At 46.3% G+C, this 23,359-nt stretch overlaps 1 protein-coding gene across 2 annotated transcripts in view; it reads left to right on the forward strand.

The window, feature by feature from the left end:
• Positions 1-23,359, forward strand: part of TIAM1 (TIAM Rac1 associated GEF 1) — a 451,658-nt gene that overhangs the window by 136,786 nt on the left and 291,513 nt on the right. The window contains exons 2-4 of one of the 2 annotated variants that reach the window (XM_061134344.1): positions 15,749-15,905; positions 18,776-18,946; positions 19,149-19,191. The gene's annotated coding sequence lies outside the window, so the exon portion shown is untranslated. The remainder of the gene's footprint in view (positions 1-15,748; positions 15,906-18,775; positions 18,947-19,148; positions 19,192-23,359) is intronic. The other variant, XM_061134343.1, reaches the window with a different exon arrangement.

A 23,359-nucleotide genomic window follows, 5' to 3' on the forward strand; every position in this document is an offset into this window, starting at 1 on the left:
ACAGTTTGAGAACATCAGTTCTTTGGTGCCCAACCTTCTTCCATCCAACTCTCACATTCATACATGAGTACTGGGAAAACTGGCTTTACTTATGGGCCTTTGTTGACAAAATTTTAAATTTTTAATATGCTGTCTAGGTTTGTCATAGTTTTTTTTTCCCAAGAAGAAAGCATCTTTTAATATCATGGCTGCAGTCACTGTCCACTGTGATTTTGGAGCCTATGAAAATAAAATCTGCCACTGATTCCATTTTTCCCCCATCTGTTTGCTACAAAGTGATGTGACCAGATGCTGTGATCTTTGTTTTTTGAATGTTGAGTTTTAAGCCAGCTTTTTCATGCTCCTCTTTCACCTCAAGAGGCTCTTTAGTGCCTCTTCACTCTCTGCCATTAGGGTGGTGTCATCTGCATATCTGAGGTAATCGATATTTCTCCTGGCATTCTTGATTCCAGCTTGAGTCATCCATCCCGGCATTTTGCATGATGTACACTGCATATAAGTTAAACAAGCAGAGTGATAATATACAGCCTTGATGTACTCCTTTCCCAATTTTGAACCAGTCCAAGCTGTTGCTTTCTGACCTGAATGCAGGTTTCTGAAGAGGCAGGTCAGGTGATGTGGTATTCCCATCTCTTTAAGGATGTCCCACAGTTTGTTGCTGTTTCACAGCGCCTGTACCATTTTGCGTCCCCACCAGTAATGAATGAGAATTCCTGTTGCTTCACATTCCTATCTACACTTGGTATTGTCATCGTTTTGAATTTTGGCCATTCAAATAGGTGTGTAGTGGTATCTTATTTATGTTTTGGTTTTCATTTCTCTGATGACATCTGATATGGAACCCCTCTTCATATACTTATTTACCATCCATGTATCTTTTTTGTTGAGCTGCCTATTAAGGCCTTTGGCCCATGTTTTAACTGGGTGGCTTGTGTTCTTATCATTGAGTTTTAAGAGTTCTTTGTATATTTTAGGTAATAGCTGTTTATCAGATGTGTCTTTTGCAAGTGGTTTCTCCTAGCTCGTGACTTGTTTTTTCATTTTCTTAAAATTGTGTTATGTAAAAGAGAAGTTTTTAATTTTAATGAAGTCCATCTTATCAGTTCTTGCTTTCATGGATCATGCTTCTCGTATTGTATCAAAAAAAGTCATCGCGGTAGGCCAGGTCATTAAAATTTCTTGTATGTTATCTTTTGTAGTTTCATTTTTCTTAGTTACAAGTATACATTTAGGTCTTTGATCCATTTTGAGTTAATTTTTGTAAAGGGCATAAGGTGTTTATCTAGATTCTTCTTTTTGTGTGTGGATATACAGTTTTCAGCACCATGTGTTGAAAAGACTGTATTTCCTCTGTTTTTTTTTTTTTTCCTTCTTTGTCGAGGATCCATTCTTTCTGTTTATTCAGATCTGTTTCTGGGCTCTCTTATCTTGTTTCATTGATCTTTATGTGATTTCTTTTGCAGATGCCACACTGTTTTGATGACTGTAATGTAGAAAGTCTTGAATTGAGTAGTGTTAATCCTTCAACTTTGTTCTACTCCTTCCGTATGACTTTGGCTCTCTTGGGTCTTTTGCTTCTCCACATAATGTTAATTTTAATTCTAAAAAATAGAGAAAACTCATACAAGACTTAAAAATTAGAAAATACCAGGAGAAAGAAATAAAGGCTAATTTCTAATACAACCTAGATTGAACTCTTTACCTTTCAGTTGTACTTTGATGTAGTCTTTTTTTCTGTCTTGTGTTTGTTTATTATTTATAGTATGTGTAATAAATTAATTTAGATTCTAGCTTGTTGTTTCTTCTCCTTTGTTGGGAAAAATTGTTGTGTTGCAAATATGCTTAAGTACTTAGTAAATAGCTGTTTTCACAAATGTTTAACATTCTATGGAATGTTGTACTGAGGTTTACTGGAATCTCATTTGCATGAACTGATTATTTCTCAGTTAGGGTTTAGTGAGTGTATTAGGGCTTTCCAGAGAAAAAGAACAAGTAATAGAATCTGTCTGTTTATCTGTTTGTCTATCTGGAGGGCTTTCCTGATGGCTCAGATGGTAAAACATCTGCCTGCAATGTGGGAGACCCGGGTTCAATCCCTGGGTCGGGAAGATACCCTGGAGAAGGAAATGGCTACCCACTTCAGTATTCTTGCCTGGTGAATTCTTGCATGGACAGTGAAGCTTGGTGGGCTACAGTTCATGGGCTTGCAAAGAGTCATACATGACTGAGCAACTAACACACACATCTGTGTGAAAGGGTGGGTGGGCACTGAAATTTATTGTAGAAACTGGCTCATGCAATTATGATTGCAGAGAAGCCCCAAGTGCTGCCTGCTGTCTGCAGGTTGGTGACCCAGGAGAGCCAGTTGTGTGGTTCAGTCTGAATCTGAAGCCTGAGAAGCAGGAGTGCCAGTGTCCCAGGGCAGGAGAAGGTGGACGTACCACCTTTTTGTTGTGTTCAGGTCTTCAGTGGATTGCATGATGCCTATTCATATTAGTGATGGTGATCAGTTTTCACTCAGTCTACTGATTCAGGTGCTTATCTCATCCAGAAAAATCCTCACCGACACACCCAGAAATAATGTTTTACCAACTCTCTAGGCATCCATTTGCCTAGTCATGTAGACACATAAAGTTAACCATCACAGTGATGGGTGTGAAATAGGGATTTCTCATGGGAAGTTGACTCCGTGCACTTGTGGGCACTGGAAGAAGTCTACTGAAGGTTGTTCAGGAAAAACAGCTGCAGGAGTAGGGGGAAGAGCCAGGACACACTGAAGCCCAAGTTTCCCCCTGCCTCCCACCTTGATGATGACATGGGGTGAGTTGCAGAAGAGGCTTGCCCCTGACCTCAGAGCTACGTGTTTGTCTGGCTCAGGAGCTCCAGGGTCTGTCCCCACTGCCAGGCCATGTGGAGCTCCCCACCCTGACCCTACCAGCTTCTCTACTTGGGCTTTCAAGTTCAGTTCAATTTAGTTCAGTCGCTCAGTCGTGTTCGACTTTTTACGACCCCATGGACTGCAGCACACCAGGCCTCCCTGTCCATCACCAACTCCCAGAGTTTACTCAAACTCATGTCCATCGAGTCGGTGATGCCATCCAGCCATCTCATCCTCTGTTGTCCCCCTCTCCTCCTGCCTTCAATCCTTCCCAGTATCAGGATCTTTTCCAATGAGTTGGTTCCTCGCATGAGGTGGCCAAAGTATTAGAGTTTCAGCTTCAGCGTCAGTCCTTCCAATGAACACCCAGGACTGATCTCCTTCAGGATGGACTGGTTGGATCTCCTTGCAGCCCAAGGGACTCTCAAGAGTCTTCTCCAACACCACAGTTCAAAAGCATCAATTCGTCAGCACTCAGCTTTCTTTATAGTCCCACTCTCCCATCCATACATGACCACTGGAAAAACCATAGCTTTGACTAGACGGACCTTTGTTGGCAAAGTAATGTCTTTCAAAAATAGTGTCATTTCAAATGTCTTTGAAATGGGCTTTCAGAGCCTGAGTAAACTCCCCTCATGGCTGATTCTAAACAAGCAGCTCCTAGCAGAGGGGATTCTGGGAAATGTAGTTCCTGCTTAGCTACGGCCACAGGGTACATGCCCCACTGCTCATCTCTATGCTCGTTCTGTTGTGACTAAGTACTGAAGAGGATGTCTTTATACCCATCTGGTGCTTTTGCTGAATTTTGGATTATTTCTTGACAATAGATCGTCAAAAGAGGAATTATTAGGTTAGAAAGTCTAAACAGTATAGAGAGTATGTGTTGCCAGTTCACACAATAAGATTGTGCGGCTGACACCACCAGGTCAGCGGATGAAGCGTCTTCTCTTCCTGCTCTGTGGCTGATCCTGACTACCGTATTCTTTCTCCTTTAACGTCTTGAGATTTTTGTTTGAATTGTTTATAACTGTCCTTTCAGATGAGGTTTTCTTTTCTTTTTTTTAAGTTAAAATGACTTGGCAATAAGTAAAGACTAGTGACAGTTGTGTACCTTGAACCTTGAGAGAATCACCTAGTAGATCTTGTGAGTAATAGGTAAACCACCCTCTCCTGTTTTGGGGACTCGCTACTTGTAACAGCGATAAAGTGAAAGGGTTAATTAGTTGACACAGGGGTATAGAAATGGGTCTTAGCAACTGCAGTGAAAGTTAGAAGCTTGTTTGGTGTCAAGTTGCACAGTTCTCAGAAGTCACGTCTCAGACTTGCTATAGAGTATTTTGGGATAGTTTCTGATTGCAAGGAGTCAGTTTTTTGCCTTCTCTTTTTAAGAGAAGTATTCTGTAAGAATACTTTAAATTTTAATTGGTACCCTCTAATCCTGAAAACATAACCTGTCATTTTCATTTCTCTTGGTTCTTGTCTTGTGCTTGTAACATCTGTCCTCTTGATTATGGACTCCGGTCCTTACAGACCTCTTGTCCCTATGCAGATGAGTTTCCTTCCTTGTTCATTTCTACTGGGAACTGGCAGGAAAACCAAAACTTCATGAACATCGAGGTTAAAAAACCATGTTGTAGGGCTTCCCTTGTGGCTCAGTGGTAAAGAATCTGCCTGGCAATGCCAGAGACACGGGTTCGATCCCTAGTCAGGGAAGATCCCACATGCCACGGATCAGCTAACCCTGGGGCCCCCAGCTGCTGAGCCCGTGTGCCACAGTTACTGACGCCCAAGTGCCCTAGAGCCCGTGCTCTGCAACGAGAAGCCACTGCAGTGAGCGGCCCATGCTCCGCAACCAGGGAGCAGCCTCTGCACTCCACAACTAGGGGAAAGCCGGTGCAGCGGCAGGGACCCAGCACGGCTGTGAATAAATAACTAAAAATTAAAAAAAAAATAGGAAAAGCAGAAACAAACCCAAACCCCCTGTCATCTGTGACCCCGTGTAGGACAGAATGTTTGAGCTCTGTCCGTGTTGCGGCTTTTTCCAGTATGGTTTACCAAAGCACGTTTATGAATCAGATATTAGACCACATTCCATTGACTTCGGAATTTTAAGTCATATTTAATATGCCCTTTAAAGAATGGACCACAGTTGGTTTCTTACCCATGCCGCCAATAATCAAGCAGTCAACCCACTGACTCAGTTTTAGTGTAAATCAAACCTGCATTTTCAGGAACCACAAAGTATGTGGGTTGTCTAACTCAGACTGAAATGAACTGAAATGGCTTGTGATGGGGGTACGTACTTCCGCTGAAGGTGGAGTGTTGTCATTGAGCCTTCAGCCCACGAAGACAGGCTTCTTCTGGGGAGAGGAATGTGGTGTGGAGTTTCATCTCCATTCTGGCTAATCAAAGTGGGAAAGACTGGTCCCTGGGATGAGCATCATACCCCCGTTGTTTAGGCACCCATTACAAATGCAGATTCTCAGGCCTCACCCTGGTGAACTGGAACCTACATTTTCACAGGATCTCTGGTTGATTCTATGCTCAGTTTGGTCTGAGGAGCCCTGTCCTGGAGAAAGCTGTCTGACCTGCTCTGCCACCATCACCAGCTTACCTTCTGGCCGGGCTTTGTTCTGGAAAACACTCAGACCTGAGGAGTGGACTGACTGTCTATTTTATTGATCTGTGTACTGATTGGTGCTGCTGAGGTCTGTTAAAATTCCTGAAATTCCTCGGAAGCAGTCTCTTGGAGAAATTGACTTTCATTTCTCTGCCGTGAAGCCTGACGGAGCAGAATGAGCTTTTTCTGCTTTTCATCTGGTTATTCTGCTGGGTCTGAGAGCACCATGCTGCAGGGTGTGGTTAGGATAAGTATTGGGAGACTTGAGGTTGAATCTCTCTCTTTTTAAAAAAATTTATTGTAAATTTGTGATAAAATATGTGTGTGCCTGCTAAGTGGCTTCAGTCATGTCCAACTCTTTGCAACCCCATGGACTGTTGCCCGCCAGACTCGTCTGTCCATGGGATTCTCCAGGCAAGAACATGGACGGAGTGGGTTGCCATGCCCTCCTCCAGGGGATCTTCCCGACCCAAGGATGGAAGCCAAGTCTCCTGCAACTCCTTCATTGCAGGCAGATTGTTTACCACTGAGCCACCGGAGAAGCCCAAGTACATTCATATTGCTATTTATATAATCAGTTTATAATCAGCAATAATCAGTTTATAGAACCGTTTCTATTTTGCAAAACTTAGTCTGTACCCATCAAACAACAGTTCCCCATTTTTTCCTCCCCCAGCTCCCAATAACCACCATTCTACTTTCTATTTCTATGGATTTAATTACCCTAGGTCCCTCACATAAGCAGAATTATACAGTATTTGTTCTTTTGTGTCTGACTTCTTGCTCTTAGCGTCATGTCTCCAAGTCCATTCATGCTGTAGCATGTGGCATGGTTCTTCCCTTTTTAAGGCTGAATGATATCCCTTTGTATGTATATATCACCTGTTGTTTAACCAGTCATCCGTCCATGGATCCTTGGGTTGCTTCCATCTTATAATGAAGTTATTATGATGCTGCTGTGATTGAGTTTGGACCTTCAGTTACTACACACTGGAGGTGAGATCTCAGAGAAATCACTGAACTTCCGCATCTCCGTTTCCAGTACTGTAAAAATAGGAAATTCAGATGCTTTCCGGAAGTAGAGACGCAGATGGAGAGAACAAACGTCGGGATGCCAAGGCGGGGAAGGGGAGTGGATGGGCTGGGAGATTGGTATTGACACGTGCACACTGCTCTGTATAGAACAGGTAACTGGTGAGAGCCCACTCACAGCGTGGGGAGCTCCGCTCAGCTGCGGTGACCCTGAGAAGGAAGAGCGCGTGTACACGTGCGGCTAATGCACTGTGCCCCGCGGCAGAAACTAACGCAACATGGCAGAGCAACTCTGCTTCAACAGAAGTTATTAAAAAGGGACATTCACATGCTTTCCAGCATGCCCTTAAGCTCCAGTTATAGGACACTAAATAAAAGCTACATCTCCTGAGCGACTAAGCACACACACTATTTAAAAAATTACATGCCGCCTAAAGATTTCCATGGTTCCTTCTGATGATACCATTTACCTTTCTTGAGCTGACTGAATCTTTGAATATCCTTAACAGTAGAATTTGTGCAACTTTTTTTTTTTTGAACAGCTTTATTGACATATAATTCATATACCCTTTGATTTACCATGTAAAGTGTACAAACTAGTGGTTTTTCCCCCTATGTTCTCAAGGTTATGCAATGGTCAATTTCCGAACATTTTTATCATCCCCAAAAGAAGCCCTGTACCCATCAGCAGTTACCACCCATTTCCCTCCAGCCTGCCCCTCAACCCCCATTCCAGCTTAGACAATCACTAATCTATTTCTGTCTCTGTGGATTTGCCTATTCTGGATGTTTCATATAAGTGTAATCGTAAGTATGTGACCTTTTGTGACTGGCTTCTTTCACTCAGCATAACGTTTGCAAGCTTCGTGTGTAACTTTCCGAGGTGTCAACTAATCTCACATGTGAGGGGTTCATTTATTGTCACCATCATATTTCTCCTCATGCCAAGAGCCAGCTGTAGGACTGGGGCTGAAGACACAGCAGGAAATACCCAACACATCCCCTGGCTCTAAAGAGCACTCTGTCTTGTGGGTAAGAAGGGCATTCAGTGAATTTCAACATAGATGTTAATCACAAAGTACTGGGTTCTCTACTGGAGAAACTTTGGGTGCTTTGGATGGTATAGCGGGCAGAAGGTGAGGGGAGCTCTGATTCAATGCGCTCATCTTCAGGATGGTTTCTGTCCACAGAGCTCACACCTGGGCGTCCCTCCCATCAGGATCTACTATGTGACTGTTGGTGATGATGATATGGTAAAAAACGAGACCCCGTTTGTGTCCTTGAGAAGCTCACTGTGTCACAGGGCAGATAGCCAACCATGCTGATGGGTAGTTCAGAGTCTGGACTGTGAGTGCTGGAGCTTGGGTGGACCTCCCCAAAGCATTCAAGGGAATCTTTAGGGAGCCACTATGATGCTTGAATGGAATTTTGATTGATAAGTTAAATGTCTTAGGGAGCCTCCGTGTGCGTGGAGGGAAAGGAAATTCTGAGCAGAGGTCATGAGCGAAAGTGTAAAGATACTCAGCGTGTTCTTCGGGGATGGGGCATCAAGGAGCCGGTTGTGGCCAGGGCGTGGGGACCAGCTAAAGGAAGGCGGCAGGGAGGGTTGTGAAGCACCTTAGAGCCAAGGTTAGCAGCTTTATCCTACACGTCTCAGGTCGCATCCTTTAATTCTGAGTACCTGCACCCCCACTTGAGGCTGTCGCTGCATCCCTCTCCTAAATGCGACTCACCACCAGGTGGCATATCTGCCGGTGGCTTTTCTAGGCGGCACCAGAATCCTCTGGAGGGAGCTGTCTCCTCTGCAGTGCAGTGTCAGTGCTGAAGGCATCAGAGCTTTGAAAGCAGTGAAGGATCAAGCCTCTCTTTTAGCCTCACTGGGACATAGGAACTTAAGAAGTTGGGAGACAGGCAGGAAGAAGTTGAGTGGAACCAGCAGCTACAGGGTATAAAGGGCCCAGACTCTAGGTGGAGAGGGATTCTGTGAGCTGCCATTTATGGAGAGTACCTGTCATGCCTGGCAAATAGATGAGGTTATGGACCAGTCCATCATAGCTTTAGGGCGTATTTCATCACAGATCACCTACGTTGATATCTAGGATTCTACACGGTGATCAAAAATGTTGTGACATGTAAGGTCCAGCCGTTCATTTCCAGGCAATCTAACTATCATAGTGTGTGTTTTTATTGAAGTAAAGTTGATTTACAGTATTAGTTTCAAGTACATATGGTGTTATATTTTTTAAAATAAGTGTTTATTTATGTATTTATTTAGGTGCGTCAGGTTTTAGCTGTGGCACGTGGGAGCTTTCATTGCAGTGCGCGGGCTTCTCTCTAGTTGCATTGCAAGGGCTTGGTTGCTCTGCGCCATGTGGGATCTTGATTCTGAACCAGGGATTGAACCTGTGTCCCCTGCATTGAAAGGCGAATTCTTAACCTCTGGACCTCCAGGGAAGTCCCAACTGTGTTATATTTGTTTTTTTTTTTTTTCCAACTGTGTTATATTTGAATGCATTCTTATCCAGGACCATTGATAGATGCAATCCTTTAATCATCCACCACTACATTTATTGCATGCTGATAGCTATAGCTTGTGTGCATTCAACGATTTCATCTCCATGCTGGAGTGCCCTACACCATAATCAGGGAGGTAGCCCAGGGCGGCAGACTTAGAGTTCAGATGTCAGCAGGCCTCCCCCGCATGTGGATTTCATGCAGTTGTCTTGGTGTTGATAATGAATGTTGTCATCCTTGTTCCTATCTGGGCTTGTGGAGCTCTTAGCTGTGGCATCTCTCAGAATTTCTGTGGATTCTCAAAGGATGGCGTCTAATGGACCTGAAGCTGATCGTGGTTGGTCACATGAGTATCTGCCTTGTGCTTCTTCTCTTGCTGTGCCTTCATCCATCAGTTACCTGCTCTAATATCTGCTTGGAGAACAGTCTTACTCGAATCTTTATGGTGAGAATAGCTAAGTCCTTGCCAAGGGGCATGTTGCATGCAGAGATGCTGGAAAATGGCTCTCTGACCTCTGAGATTTTTGTCACCTGGAAATGAATGTGTCAGATCTCTGAGACTGGCCAAGCCTCACGACACAGCGTCTTCAAGGTTTACCCCAAATAATCCTCCCCAACTCCATGGTGTCCACCCCATGATAGAGTACCAGGTTACTCTGTCTCAGTACCCTGCTTATTACTGTATGTATCAGAATCTGAACTTAGCTTGTTTATCGAATAAAAATGATCTTTTATTGCACTCTGGCAAGTACCCACTGGCTGAATCCTGGCAACAGCCCCATAGAGGCTACAGCTTATTGCAGGATTTTAGGCTAGGCAGTCTGGTTCCAGAGACCAGCTCCTAGCCATTATGTGTGTGTTGTCTTTACCAAGAAGAATATCAATTCTGTTGAGCTCGTTTTTCTTGGTACCAAGAACATTGGTTCTTCGTAGGCTCTTGAGAACGCGAAGGAATGAGTGACTGGTCAGTTCCTGGTCAGGAAGATTTCCTGGAGACATTCAGGTCTGTACTGTGCAGGAGTAGCCAGGCAAAGGCGGATGCAGATGGAAGTACAGCACATTCCTGGCAGCTCACACATGGATGGTGTGAGCTCAGACACAAAGGGTTCCTGTGCTATTGGGTTGTTGGAGAGAGACTTGAGAGACCAGGTTGGAGAGGTAGGTAGATGGGAAGCTCCAGAGAGGATGTTTCTGTTACATGTCATGGTGAATCCTAGCAGAATCTTTCTAAGTGTGATCAGGAAACCAGCTTTGTCAGAATGTGAGTGAAAAGTGAAAGTCGTTCAGTCGTGTCTGACTCTTTGCAACCCCCATGGTCTGTAGGCCACCAGGCTCTTCTGTCCATGGAAGTCTCCAGGCGAGAATACTGGAGTGGGTTGCCATTCCCTTCTCCAGGGGATCTGCCTAAGCCAGGGATCCAGCCCAGGTCTCCTGCATTGCAAGCAGATTTTTTACCATCTGAGCTACCAGGGAAGCTCAAAATTGGTTGCATCAGGGTCTGGGGTAGGGGGCTCAGGAATCTGCATTCTAATGCTCTTGCTGGGTAATGCTTATGCACACAGATGCTTAGGGATCACTGCTCTGAGAAACAAGATAACTGCTAATAAAGTCATAGCATTATTTTCATCTTGCAGCTTTCCTTCATAACTATCCCCCAGCTCCTACGCCCTGTCTGAGATGGAGCTGTGAAATAATGTATGTCCTAAGAACACTTTCCTTCTGGTGATCCTGTCTTAGTCAGCTTGAGCAGCTATAACAAAAATATGATGGACTGGTGTTTTAAACAAGACACATTTATTTCTTACAGTTCTGAAGCCATGGAAGTCCAAGGTCAAGGCACTGGTGAGAGTCCTCTTCCTGATTTGGAGAGGGACATCTTCTGTTGTATCCTCTGATGGCAGAGAGAGAGAGATTCTCGCATTACTTTTCTTATAAGGGCACTAATCCCATTCATGGGACTCCACCCTTATGACCTAATCACCTTCCCAAATGCCTGCCATCAAATAACAACACACTGGGGATTAGTGCTTCAAGACAGTGACAGACTTTGTTTCTTGGGCTCCAAAATCACTGCAGATGGTGACTGCAGCCATGAAATCAAAAGACGCTTGCTCCTTAGAAGAAAGGCTACAACAAACCTAGATGGCATATTAAAAAGCAGAGACATTACTTTGCTGACAAAGGTCCTAAAGTCAAAGCTATGACTTTTCCAGTAGTTATGTATAGACGTGAAAGTTGAGCCATAAAGAAAGCTGGGTGCTGAAGAAGTGATGCTTTTGAACTGTGGTGTTGGAGAAGACTCCAGAGTCCCTTGGACTGCAAGGAGTCAAACCAGTCAATCCTAAAGGAAATCAATCCTGAATATTCATTGGAGAGACTGATGCTGAAGCTGAAGCTTTAATACTTTGGCTTCCTGATGTGAAGAGCCAACTCTTTGGAAAAGATCCTGATGCTGGGAAAAATTGTGGGCCAAAGGAGAAGGGGGCAACAGAGGATGAGCTGGTTGGATGACATCATCGACTCAAAGGACATGAATTTGAGCAAACTGCAGGAGATAGAGAAGACAGGGAAGCCTGGCATTCTGCAATCCATGGGGTCCCAAACAGTTGGATACAACTGAGTGACTGAACAACAAGTAATGAATGTTTTCATTCCATAGCAATCCTTCTTTGTGTGTTTATCTTCTCTTGTCTTTGGGACTTCTGCTTGTACACTGTATTAGAGTGCTAGGGCTGTCTTAACAAGTGAAAAAACCACCGCTTATTTGATGGTTTATAACCGAATTTCATTCTCTTGCATTTCTGGAGGCCAGAGTCCAAAACCTAGGTGTTGGCTGAGTCATACTTCTTCTGAAGGTTCTAGGGAAGAAGCCCTCCTTGTCTCTTCTTAGCTTCTGGTTTCTTCTGGCAATGTCTAGCATTCCTTGGCTTGTAGCTGCACCAACCAGTTTCTGCTTCTGTCTTTACATGACCTTATTCTCTGTGTGTCTTCTCTTCTTTTAATGTTACCAGTGGTTGGATTTAGGGTCATTCTAATCCAGTGTGACCTCATCTTAACTTTATAACATCTGCAAAGACCCTACCCTATTTCCTAATAAGATCACTTTTTGGAGTTATGTGGATGTAATCAGGTAGTTGTGAATTTTCAGGGATACCATTTAATTAACTACATAGAAGTTGTGTTGTGAAGGCAATTCTACATTGTCAAACAAAGATTTGAGAAGTATTTGGTCAAAATTTGGTCAGATGCTCCTTCACGAATAACAATAACAACAACAACAAAACAAGTCAGGTGGTCACTTCAATTCTAAACTGGTGCAACATGTAAACAGTCTTGCATGCTTTTCTGAGAGCCCAGGTTGGATTCATTTATCTTTATAATCTAAGTTGACTTGCATATAGGATGCTGGAAAATTCTTTCACAAACATCCCTTCAGTAAGCCTCCCTGAACTGTTTTTCAGGGAGCCTCCTAGTTGTTTTTCACACTCAATTGCAAGCAATTTTTGGAACTTGAGTTCACTGGCGTCCAGAGAGGGTGTCAGTAAAGTAAGGGTCACTAACCCCGGGGTCTGTCCAAAGGCAGTGGCTAATGTCACTAGCCTGGACCATACTTTTGACTCTAAGGAATTTTTTTTCCCTTTCAAAGCCTTTTTTCTGTACCATGATGTATTATTATGTGACAAAGTTAAGTGTGTGCTTCTAATCCAGTCTAGTCCATTTACCACCTTCTCAGGGAGCTTAAGCTTTCCTCTAGATGTTTTTCCTAAAGTCACCCTTTTAAAATTTGCATATTTTCTTTCTTCTAAGCATGTGACATGCTTTAACTTGTTTTCAAATTTTTGACTTTCAGTTGCGGGATCTATGAACTTCATTTTGTGTAAATCTTTGCATCTTTTATTATATCTCTAGATTAAAAATTCTAGACACAGATTTACTGGGCCCAAGGGTGTGAACTTTTAAATGCATCTAATGCATTCTATTGCTCAATTTGTGTCCGGAAGGAGTGTTTTAAATGCTGTCATTATCAGTGTCCAAATGTGCTCATTCTAACAGTTTCCTTGCAAGTATGGATGACATTTATCTGTTTATTACGGGTCAAGTTCTTGGGGAAGGTGGGTCTTTTCTGTGTATACATGGGCCCATCAATAGCCTGGTGGCTCAGATGGTAAACAATCTGCCTGCAATGCAGGAGACCTGGGTTTGAGCCCTGAATCAGGAAGATACCTTGGAGAAGAGAATGGCAACTTACTCCAGTATTCTTGCCTGGAAAATCCCATGGACAGAGGAGCCTAGCAGTCTGCAGCCCATGGGTCGGAAAGAGTTGTATACACCTGAGCAACTCAGCAGACCACATTACTATATAAGATGTGTAACCACCTTGTTCTTTTTAAAAAATTATTTGTTTAATTAGTTGTGGGCCTTGGTTGCAGCAAATAGGATTTAATTCTCTGACCAGGGATCAAACCCAGGCCCCCTGCATTGGGAATGTGGAGTTTTAGCCACTGGACCACGAGGAAAGCCCCATTCTGTTGTCTAATGCTGACACATCTCTTGTTTATTCAGTTCAGTTCAGTCGCTCAGTCGTGTTCGACTCTTTGTGACCCCATGAATCGCAGTACGCCAGGCCTCCCTATCCATCACCAACTACCGGAGGTCACCCAAGCCCATGTTCGTTGAGTCGATGATGCCATCCAGCCATCTCATCCTTTGTCATCCCCTTCTCCTCCTGCCTCCAATCCCTCCCAGCATCAGGGTCTTTTCCAGTGAGTCAGCTCTTTGCATCAGGTGGGCAAAGTATTGGAGTTTCAGCTTCAGCATCAGTCCTTCCAATGAACACTCAGGACTGATCTCCTTTAGGATGGACTGGTTGGATCTTCTTGCAGTCCAAGGGACTCTCAAGAGTCTTCTCCAACACCACGGTTCAAAAGCATCAGTTCTTCTGCGCTCAACTTTCTTTAGAGTCCAACTCTCATATCCATACATGACCACTGGAAAAACCATAGCCTTGACTAGACGGACCTTTGTTGACAAAGTAACGTCTCTGCTTTTTAATATGCTGTCTAGGTTGGTCATAACTTTCCTTCCAAGGTCTTTTAATTTCATTGCTGCAGTCACCATCTGCAGTGATTTTGGAGCCCAGAAAAATAAAGTCAGCCACTGCTTCCACTGTTTCCCCATCTATTTGCCATGAAGTGATGGGGCAGGACGCCATGATCTTAGTTTTCTGAATGTTGAGCTTTAAGCCAACTTTTTCACTCTCCTCTTTCACTTTCATCAAGAGGTTCTTTAGTTCTTCTTCACTTTCTGCCATAAGGGTGGTGTTATCTTCATATCTGAGGTTATTGATATTTCGCCAGGCAATCTTGATTCCAGCTTGTGCTTTTTCCAGCCCAGAGTTTCTCATGATGTACTCTGCATATAAGTTAAATAAGCAGGGTGACAACATACAGCCTTGACGTACTCCTTTTCCTATTTGGAACCAGTCTGTTGTTCCATGTCCAGTTCTAACTGTTGCTTCCTGACCTGCATACAGATTTCTCAAGAGGCAGGTCAGGTGTTCTTGCTTATTGGTGCCAGCTTGTTTGAATCTTCTCATTATTTTACATTATTTCCAATAAATAAATTTGTCATGTATGCATGGACAGGTTAAGAGAATTAGCAACAGTAACTCTAAGAATGATTCTTCCTATTGTGTGCCATCCAGGTACCAGTTGCATTCACGAATGATCTTTGCTGTTGTTTAGTTGCCTAGTGTGTCTGACTCCTCGCGATCCCATGTAGTGCCCCATGCCAGCCTTCTCTCTCCCTCATACCATCTCCCGGAGTTTGACCAAGTTCATGTCCTTTCATCTGTGATTCCATCCAGCCATCTCGTCCTCTGTCGCCCTCTTGTTCTTCTGCTCTCAACCTTTCCCAGCACTAGGGCCTTTTCCAGTGAGTCCACTCTTTGTATGAGTGATCTTACTTAAGGTCCATCTAGTCAAAACTATGGTTTTTCCAGTAGTCATGTATGGATATGAGAGTTGGATTATAAGGAAACCTGAGCACTGAGGAATTGATGCTTTTGAACTGTGGTGTTGGAGAGGACTCTTGAGACTTGGACTGCAAGAAGATCCAGCCAGTCCATCCTAAAGGAGATCAGTCCTGAGTGTTCATTGGAAGGACTGATGCTGAAGCTGAAACTCCAATACTTTGGCCACCTAATGTGAAGAACTGACTCGTTGGGAAAGACCCTGATGCTGGGAAAGATTGAGGGCAGGAGGAGAAGGGGACGACAGAGGATGAAATGGTTGGATGGCATCACCAACTTGAAGATATGAGTTTGAGCAAGCTCCGAGAGCTGGTGATGGACGCGGGAGCCTGGCGTGCTGCAGTCCCTGGGGTCGCAAAGAGTCGGACACTACTGAGCGACTGAAGTGACTGAACTGAACTCTCATAGAGGGGAGAAAGGAGGGCCAGAGGTGTTCAGTGACTTGCTGGAGGCCTCCGATGTGAGTGGGGCTGAGCTGGTTGCAAGGTGAGGGGAGGTCCTGGCGGGAATGCCGTGGGTACCAGCCGAGTCTGGGGGAGACCAAGGGAGGGGGCGCAGAGAGTGCTTCGCTTGTACTTTCAGCCGTGAGTCTGTGGAGAGGCGGGAGGCCTGGGAGACCGCTGGACTTCAGAGCCACCTGAGTGTGTAACCTTGACCCCCTTCTTTTGTTCAGCTGCAGGCAAAGAAGCGCCAGTTCTGAGAGGCCTCGCCGCACAGCTGTCTCCGAGTGGCTGCTCTTTGAGCTGAGTTCTGACGCTGCTGGCCTGGCGGCTGCCTTCTTCTCTGGCGGCCTGTGTTCTCCATGTTTCCAGGGGAGCGCCCATAAAAAGGTCAGTGTCGGTTTCCTTTCGTTTGGGGTGACCTCTCTCACTGCCCGGGTTTAAAGCTGCACGGAGTTCACTGCCCGCCTTTCGGCTCGGAGCTGCCGTATGATGCCGAAAGGGCTGCGGGGACCTCTCCTTTCATCCACAGTCCCGCGCTCTCCCCTGCCAGGGCCGCTCTGGTGCTTCTGTCTGGAGCTGCTGGGGTGGGTGAGGGGGACACCCCTGGCTGTTCCTAAATCCATGTTGGTAGCTGGTGCAAAACTCCTCACCCAAGATGACAGCTGTGTGGTCCATGCAAGGATGCTGTGGAGTCTTTTCTAGAGCTGGCCTCTCTGCCCTCCCACCTTAGCATGCGTGCTCAGTCGTGTCCGACGCTTAGTGATCCTAGGATGATCCTTGGGACTGTAGCCCACCTGCCTCCTCTGTCCAGGGGATTCTCCAGGCAAGAACACTGGAGTGGGTTGCCATTTCCTTCTCCGAAGGATCTTCCCTACCCAAGAATAGAACCTGCGTCTCCTCTGTCTCCTGCATTGCAGGTGGATTCTTTACCACTGAGCCACCAAGATCTGCCCCCACATAGTATCCAGAGGGGAGCTTTTAGGTCAGATGCTCTGCTCAAAACCTTCCTGTGCTTTTCAGCACCCCCACCCCGCCACCTGCAAGGCATCAAAACCAAAGTGTTTTCAGTAGTTTCAGGGCCTGGCAGGAGCTACCCTCTCCCTCCGTGGTTCTCCATTCTCTTCCTCCACTCCGGCTATGGCTCAGACATGCCAGGCAGACCCCTGCCTCAAAGCCGTCATCCTGGCTGTTCTCTCTGCTTGGAGCCCTCGTCCCCTAGGAACCACATGGGGTGCCCTCCAGCCCTGCAGATGTGGGTTTATGGCATCTCCTTTTCAGTGAGACTCTTACCCCAGGTGAGCCCATTGAAAACCATCGTGAATGTGTCCCCTGCATCCCTGACTCTGTAGGTAGAGTGTGGCTGAGAGTGTTGGCAGTGTCTGCACTGTCTGCAGGGACTGGAGGTTGACCGACCTGCATGGGTTCTGGCACGGATGCGCCTGTTCCCTGCCTCCTTGATGGCAGAAGGCCTTCTTGCATGTTTTGGCAGAGTCTCTTTTAGGGACCGTTCCTGTTTCATTCTTGGGTTTCAGTCCATTCCACAATTTCAATCTGTTGTGGCGATTCAGCCCCAGATCAGGGCCTTTGCTTGGGTCATATTTAATGTTTAATGTTTCACTTTGGAGGCCACTACCAGCTGTCCCCAAAATAGTCTCCCACGTTCCAATAGTATTCGGAGATCCCTTCAGTTTCAGCTGTGAGACTCACTCAGGCTGTTACGTCCGCTTGTAGGAATTTAACTAATTAGTGATGGATGGTGGTGAGACACATATTAAATAAATCCCTGAGTTTATCTCGGCTTTATGGAAAATCTCTAAGCCTCGCAAACCCACAGAAGGTTTGTACTCTTTGGTTCAGGAGTCCAGGTGTCAAATCGAATGAGAGCATTGCTTTATGAATCCCAGGGGCTGGCGGATGGCTAAGAAAAAATCCTTACTGCTCCAAGCAGCTGTTTACAGTGGGTCTGATCAGGTTCCAAGGTGAAGTGGAGGGTGCATTTAGACTCCCTGTTCTTCCCAGTGCTCTAAAAAAATTTTTTTTTTGAAATTTTTTTTTTGATTGTGCTGTGCAGCATGTGGAATCTTAGTTCTCCAGCCAGGGATCAAGTCTGTGTCCCATGCATTGTGAGCGTGAAGTCTTAACCACTGGACTGCCAGGGAAGCCCCTTCCCCAGTGTTTTAATTGCATTTCCGATTTTGGCCTGTATCCGTTGCTCATTTACCGTGTGTGAAGCAGCAGAGTGGGTACTGTGCCTCCTGGGCATGATCCCTGCGTCAAGGACTTCATAATTTGCCAGAGAAGATGGACGTGATGATCAGTTATTAACATAATTAGTCTGTGTCAAAGTGCAACCAAAGTGGGGCAGAAGCTCTGAGCAGGGGCCCCCTTTTGTCTGGGACTAAAGGTCCCTTTGTGGGAGGCACAGCCCTGATGTGGATCCTGTGGGGTGAGTAGAAGATGAACAAGGGTGGGGGGCTTGGGGAGTAGGGGAAGGCGTGTAGGGCTGGGGGAGCAGCGCCGGGGCAGTGATGGAACGTGAGCTGCAGGCCTCAGTGGAGGGGGGGACTTGTCCTGTGGGGTTGGTGGATGGGGTTTGTGGGGGCCAATGTGGAGGGGGAAAGGGAAAGTTCACACCGACGTGGGGTTGTGGAGGCCTTTTAAAGATGGTGAGGGCTTCCCTCATCGCTCAGTTGGTAAAGAATCCGTTTGCAATGCAGGAGACTCTGGTTCCATTCCTGGGTTGGGAAGATCCGCTGGAGAAGGGATAGGCTATCCACTCCAGTATTCTTGGGCTTCCCTCATGGCTCAGCTGGTAAAGAATCAGCGTGCAATGCGGGAGACCCAGGTTCGATCCCTGGGTTGGGAAGATGCCCTAGAGAAGGGAATGGCTACCCACTGCAGTATTCTGGCCTGGAGAATTCCATGGACAGTCCATCGGCTCCCAAAGAGTCGGACATGACTGAGTGACTTTTACTCACCGCTGGGAGTAAGCAGTGGCTTGGAGCTCAGTAAAACACAGGAGTAGTGTTAGTGACTCAGTTGTTCTAGTCTTTGTGACCTCACGGACTGTAGCCTGCCAGGGTCCTCTGTCCATGGGATTCTCCAGGCAAGAATACTGCTGTGGATTGCCATGCCATTCTCCAGAGGATCTTCCCGACCTAGGGATTGAACCTGGATCTTCTGTGTTGCAGGCAGATTCTTTACCGTCTGAGCCACAGGGAAGTCCTGTCATGTGTGGGTGGGTGTGTGATTTTCAGGATCAGAACTGGAACCTTGTGACTGGGGCCGAATCCCGGCCTGCCCTCTTCCGCAGTCATCCTTGACCCTCACACCGCCACTACCCGCACTGTGCAGATGAGAAAACCGAGGCTCACAAAGGAGAAGCCACTGGCCCAGGGTCACACAGCTCCTCTTCATCTCACTTGTGGGTAAGGGCAGGAAAGGAAAACCCCAGGGCTGGTGTGGGGGAGGGGGTTTGTTGGGCCACAGACTGAGGGTGAGCAGGTTGACAGGCGGGTGGGGTGTCATAACTTAAAATCTGGATGTGAGGGGGGCAGCTCCTCAAGAGATCTCTGCAGCGGGGCGGGTGCAGGGGTACCGACCAGGATAAATTCCAATTTTTACACCTAGGTATGTGGACTTTGAGAAAATATCTTCAATGGATATGACTGCAGTAAGTGATTTTAAAATATTTTTTTTTATTGTGGTGGGAGTCACATAATAAAACACATACTATTTTAACCATATTTAATTGTAGTTTAGCGGTACTAAGTACATCTGCATCGTTGTGCAACTTTCACCATCATCCATCTCCCGAATTTTCCACCTTCCAAAACGGAAACTCTGTCCCCGTTAAACACTAACTCCCCATCTTCACTCCTCATTGCCCCCCCCCCCCCCAACCCCCCGCCTGCCTCCCGAGCCCCCGGCATCTACCAGTGTACTTCGAAAGTTATTTGTTAACTAACTCAATGGATTTGCTTAACCGTGAGTGAGTGAGTTTTCATCTCTGGGAGGAACACATGCTTCAGTGACAATCACAAATATTATTACTGATGTTGTTAATAAGATAATCAGTACCTGTACTATTACTGTAAATTCTAGCAAGCTCTGCTAACAGTTCCCCGCCTTGCGGTTATTCATAAGCGTGTTACAAAAAGGTGTCTTCGATGAAACAGGATTCTCTTTCTTTCTTTGGGGACCGAAGGGTCAGAAAGACCTTGTAACACCGCATCTCTCCCCTGTCTTTTGTATCATGTGTTAATTTCGCGAGAGTTTTAGTTTCTCGGGTGGAGGGAGTCACTCGTGGCTGGCAGAGTCACCCAGGATATTCCCCGTCTCGCTGGGGCTACACCTCTTGTCGCGGCTTGCTGCCTTCAGGGAGCTGTCTGTCGAACCAGCTGACCGTGTCGGGCTTTCCCGGGGCCCCGTGCAGGAAGGCTCCCCAGAGAAGATGGCCCCTGCCCATCAGGGTTCGCTCTCCTCCTCCTTTCGCTGGCGATGTGCGTGTCCACTTGCACATTCCGGGGCCCTCTCAGTCCGGTTGATAGATTTGTTTGGACGTGACCTTTCCCAGTTCCTCTTCCCTGGGCTTTTGCCTGCTGAGGAAATGATCCTCGGATCCCATCCATCTGCGCTGGTGGCAAGAGAAGAGAGAATTTCTCTTTTCTGTGGTTCAGGTCCAACTGCGAGGACACCTGTCCTTCGGAGGCTCGTATTGTCTGCGTGGTATCGCTTCCTGCCGCAGAGACATTTTATATCCTAGTTCTGGAAGTCATCAAGTTGGACAAGAGACAAGGAGGAGGTGGGGGAGGGCCCCCGGCTGACCTGGGCTGCTCTTTTAGGCTGTGTGTTCCGAAGATGCTTCTTCTGGACACATAGGAAGCACTGTTTCTCCCCACTTCTGTCCACCCGTAATTGGTCCTTTTAGGAAGCATTTCCCACGTGTGGGTGATTCATTCTGAGACCTTTTCATATCCCTTGGGCTTCTTCACTGTTGGATTTGAGAAGAAAAAGGACAGCTTCTCTTTTAAGTGTGATGAAAACCATCTGAGCCAAACATGTGTACATCGGCAGTCGATCTATGCTTTTCTTATGGACACTCAGCGGCTCCCCTGGCTGCTAAGGAAATCCATATGAAGAAGGGAGCCTGAACCTTGGGATTCCTAGATTGCACCTCCTAATGTTACCAAGCAAATGAATCCTGGCCTTTTTTGAGGCTTGTCGGAGGTTTTCCTTTGCGGCTCAGGGATTTTCTCTCTTGTGTGTGGGCTCCTGAGACCTTTGCTCTGGAGAGGAGGTAGCTGATGTGGGTTGAAGGGTGGAGGTGAGGAGGCAGATCAGAGCTCTTGTTTTAGTCCTTGCCATCTGCAGTCCCCATGAACTTGGAAGACGGCTCCCTGAGCGCTGCTTCCATCCATCCCACCAGGGTCCTTCTGCGGATTTCCAGATGTTGGCCTTAGGTGACGTAACCGCAGCTGGTGTTGCAGGGGGAGGGGGGCGGCCGAATCACGCTCATGACTTTGGGATTCAGTTGCCACTGCATTTAGAGGTGGGAACCTTGTGGAGGGAGATGGTGCCTGGTCTGTTGGTTCTTGCCCATGCCTTCCCTAAAAACGAGCTTTGGACCTGGCATCAAGTGTAAGCACGTGTGATGAGGGGACTTGTCAGCTCTAGACAGTACATTTCATCAGCTTATTTTGAAGAAGCAGGACGATAATCTGTTTTATAATATCCCTTTCTCAAGGGCCGCCTGCAGTCAGGAGACGTAGGAAACACAGGTTTGATCCCTGGGTGGGGAAGATCCCTTGGAGGAGGAAATGGCAACCCACTCCAGTATTCTTGCCTGGAGAATCCCATGGACAGGGGAAACTGGTGGGCTACAGTTCATGGGGGTCATAAGAGTTGACATAACTGAACACGCACACTTTTCTCAGGGGCACAGGGATGAGGGCTTGATGCGAGGGAGAATGATAAGTGTGCAAACGAAGGGCATGGATTAGCGTATGAGGGTAAGTCGTACCAGCCAAACACAGGAATATCTGAGGAAGGAATATTAAGGTCTTGATCATCATCTTGTTTTTTAAAAGGGGCAGATGAAACACACTTTTTAATGCTGCCCAATTCTGCATTCCATACGTACATACGTACACTTGATACCCAGGACTTGGCAGACCAAGTCTGACCTACTACATGTTTTTGTAAATTAAATTTATCGCAACATGGCCATGCCCATTTCTTTGTTTCCGTGACTGCATGTGCGCTTTATATGGCAGAATTGATGGAAGAAATGGGCCCCAGAGCTTGAAAGATTTCCATCCTGTTGTCTTATAGAAAGTTGCTGATCTTTGTTCTTTATCCAGCTTTATCTAGACAGAAAAATGTAAGACATCCCCCTGTATTTAAAATCTCTCGTTTTTTATATTTACTGCTTTTTATTATTTTCAGTTGAGCTCAGAGTTCCCCCTTTGCCCGTCTGCTCTCGTTGTTGTGTTCAGTCGCTCAGTCATGTCGACTCTGTCGACTCTGCGACCCCACGGACTGCAGCGTGCCAGGCCTCCCTGTCCTTCACAGGTGTCCTCTCCTCCTAGCTCTTAGATTACTTAGAGTTTTCATTTTTGGTGGGATGCTGTTTTCCTCTTGAGGATATTTGACTTTATGGGGTGGGAGGAGCTTTTGCAGTTGGGAGGCATCACTGTGTTGCCGAGGCAGGAAATGGTTTGAAAGAGCCCCCAGGCTGTAGGACTGCCCCGCTGTGTCTCCAGAGCACACTCGTTTTGAGAGCTGTATACTTACCTGGTTTTGTTTTTGTTTGCGGCTTAAAGTTTTTCGGGGGATCTTGGTACCATCTCTCAGGGGTGAGATGATTCTTACTGTTTTCTGCGCCTGCTGCTTTCATGCTTTTTGTGTAAGCTACCATCAGACACAGGAGACCATCTGGTAGCTTTTCTGCCTGCCAGTGACAGGGGGAACTCATGTGACTACCTCTGTTTCTTTCTTTTCTTTTCTCCAAAGAGGAAACATTCATTTTATTTATTTATTTTTGCACTTAAAGATTATTTATTTGTTTGGCTGCTCCAGGTCTTAGTCACAGCGTGATCTTCCATCTTCCTTGCAAATATACGGTATCTAGTTTCCCAGGGATCGAACCTGAGCCCCCTGCATTGGGAGCTCTGAGTCCTAGCCACTGGACCACCGGGGAAGAGCCCCCATCTCATCTCCTCTCTCTCTCTGTTTCAGTTTTTCTCTCTCTCTCCCCTGCGTACACATATTCACGCCTACACCCTCGGTGTTCCTTTCTGTTGACTCTGAAGACTCTGCTTCAGTCAATTCCCAGGACAGGATGTTCCTCATTTCTCATGCTTGTGTAGTGCTGGAGAAAACCTGGATCTCCTCTTTTGTCTCATAGGAATCACTAGCCTTTGTTAATCCTGCTTTAAAAAAAAAGAAAAATCTTCCTACCTCTTCACCTTCCCCCAGCTGGCCCTCTTGGCTTCTGGGACTTGGCTTATTATTTTCAGCAGAAGGAAGCTAGCCGGGCGCCCCCACTGGAGAAGCAGGCCTGGGGAGGGTAGCTGTCTCCTCTGGCCCAGAGACAGCAGCGAGGCTCTCAGAGATGGAGAGGGACAGAGGTGTGATTGCAGGATGGAGTTAGCAGTTCCAGAATGTGCCTGCCAATGAGGGAGACATGAGAGATGAGGGTTCGATCCCTGGGTCAGGAAGATCTCCTGGAGGAGGGCATGGAACCCACTCTAGTCTTCTCGCTTGGAGACTCCATGGATAGAGGAGCATGTCCGGCTATGGTCCAGGGAGCTGCCAAGGGTCAGACACGACTGAGCAAC

Source organism: Dama dama, chromosome 31, assembly GCF_033118175.1.
Source record: "Dama dama isolate Ldn47 chromosome 31, ASM3311817v1, whole genome shotgun sequence".
NCBI lineage: Eukaryota > Metazoa > Chordata > Mammalia > Artiodactyla > Cervidae > Dama > Dama dama.